General features: G+C 42.1%; 1 pseudogene; it reads right to left on the bottom strand.

The window, feature by feature from the left end:
- Positions 1-1399: 1399 nt before the first annotated feature.
- Positions 1400-1897, bottom strand: LOC144230782 (small ribosomal subunit protein eS10 pseudogene; annotated as a pseudogene).
- Positions 1898-2327: the final 430 nt, after the last annotated feature.

Genomic DNA, 2327 nt, shown 5'->3' with positions numbered 1-2327 from the left:
TTTCCCATAGGCTGGACTGTTCAACTTCTGTGTAAATCAGTGGGTGTAAATAGATACATGGAGAGAAGGGCATTGCCTAACTGTTCTTATCAAAGGCATCTCCTGCTCAGATGATATACCTGGATTTGTTAAACTACTTAGATTTTATTCTGCAGACAAAGAGGATCCAGTCACGTCTATGTAGTCTATTAGTATACAAATTGCACTATACTAGTGATTAATATCCATAATATACAAAGAGCTCTCAGAAACTGATTTGAGGGCCTTCTGGGTGGCTCAGTTAAGTGTCCTGATTTTGGCTCAGGTCCTGCTCTCATGGTTTGTGAGTTTGAGCCCATCATTGGGTACCACGCTGACAGTGTGGAGCCTGCTTGCAATTCTCTCTCTCTCTCTCTCTCTCTCTCACCCCTCCCCTGCTTACACACACTTATAATAAATAAATAAACTTAAAAAAAAGAAACTCATCTGAAAAGACAAACCTGATAGAGATGGGTAGAAGAAAAAATCCAAATGCCCAAAAAATATATTTAAAGATGCTAATTAAAATTAAAGCAGTAATGTAATAGCACTTTATACCTTCTGGACTGGTAAAAATTAAGAACAGTGACAACACCTACTACTGGTGAAAATGAAGAGGAAACAGATACTCATACGTTGCTGGATGAAATGTGAATCGCTGCAAAATTTTGGCACTCAAGACTAAAACATTTGAATACATATGGCCTTCAACCTAGCAATCCTACTGCTAGGAATCTAGTCTATAGAAATAGATTATGGTACAAAGCATACATAAACAAAGGTGTTTTTTGCTGTGTTATTTGTGGTTGGCAAAACACTGAAAAGGAAATGAGTGCCCACCATCGGGGGAATGATTGAATATGTGCACATACCATGGGGAGTAACATAGCCATTTAAAAAGTATAGGCTACATCTATACTCAGTGACTTGGAGGGATTTCCACTAAATGTGATTACGTAGGAAGAGCTGTATGCAACAGTGTATATGTCCTCTGATCCACTTTAGCTGCTAAGCAAAGCAAAAACCCTAACATCTTTTGTGTGTTAGCGTGTATGTGTGTGTGAGTGTGTGTGCATGTGCATGCATGTACATTTCTCCTGCATTGTCTTGCAGATAGGAGTGGCCAATGAGGTATAATGGGAGTCTTGGACTGTTTGCTGAAGCTCTTTCTTGCTATTGGTCTTCCCTTTTTCTTTCCTTCGTTCCTTCCTTCATTCTTTCATTCCTTTTTTCCTCTTTCTTTCTTTCTTTCTTTCTTTCTTTCTTTCCTTCCTTCCTTCCTTCCTTCCTTCCTTCCCTTCCCTTCCCTTCCCTTCCCTTCCCTTTCCTTTCTTTTTTTCTGCCTACAGATTTATTTAACACAAAACCATCTCTTCCACCTTTACTGAAGTGGCTGACCACGTCCACAACCAAATCTGCCTCTAATCTAGAATTTAGTTGCTGACCCAGCTCCAGTGTCAGTTTTCTTGGTGGCACCAGGGGGCACAGTCCTTGGTCTGCAGGTGTCTCTGTCAGTGTCCCCTCATGTGAGTCTTGCAAGTTTCTCTCCCTCCAGACCTTTGGGCCCTGGCCTGCCAGTCTCAAGACAGCTGTGACACAGAGTGGCAGGCACAATCTCAGGGGGCAGGTGGAGGCAGTCACAGAGATACTGGGTACCCTGACTGGTAAGGTAAGAGCAGAAATGTCTCTAGGTAAACTGTTCCTTTATGCGGCCTTGTGATCTGAGAGACTGCATGGCCTTCATGATGTGAAGACTGGGCACATTCTTGCCTGCCAGCTCAGAGGGTTTAGGCATGTGGATGTCTTTCTTGGCTACCAGCACCCCCTCCTTGAAAAGGAGTTCATAAATGGCAATATGGTTCTTCTTTGGCATCAACATCTCATCAACTGCTACGTCTGGGGCTGGGCCTGGGGAGTGGTCTTCTCCTTTTCTTATCTGAAATGGGGACGTGAGAGCTGGCACTTTTACACACATTTTTATGGCTTTGAAGATACAACCGTGTGAAAGATCACAAAGCAGACAGTCTGAAGGAACCTGGCTCTTTGATCACTTTATGGAGCCCTGGGCTTTGTGAATATAAGAATAAGCCCTCAAGGAATTAAACTTCTACAATTGGGTCACTGTTGTGAGGAGCCAAACACAATATATGATTATGTGAGCCTGAAGAAAATGTATGAAAGTATACATATCAAGTTCTTAGCATTGACTAAGTGGGGTAGGGTAGGGTGCAGGAAGTAAAGAAAGAGGAGGGAAGGTAAAGAAAAAAATATTTTTAAGTGCCTTCTATTCAAAACAAAACAGCATTATG

This window comes from Crocuta crocuta, unplaced genomic scaffold (assembly GCF_008692635.1).
Source record: "Crocuta crocuta isolate KB4526 unplaced genomic scaffold, BGI_CrCroc_1.0 scaffold3, whole genome shotgun sequence".
Lineage (NCBI taxonomy): Eukaryota > Metazoa > Chordata > Mammalia > Carnivora > Hyaenidae > Crocuta > Crocuta crocuta.
This window is presented reverse-complemented; position numbering and strand designations above follow the sequence as displayed.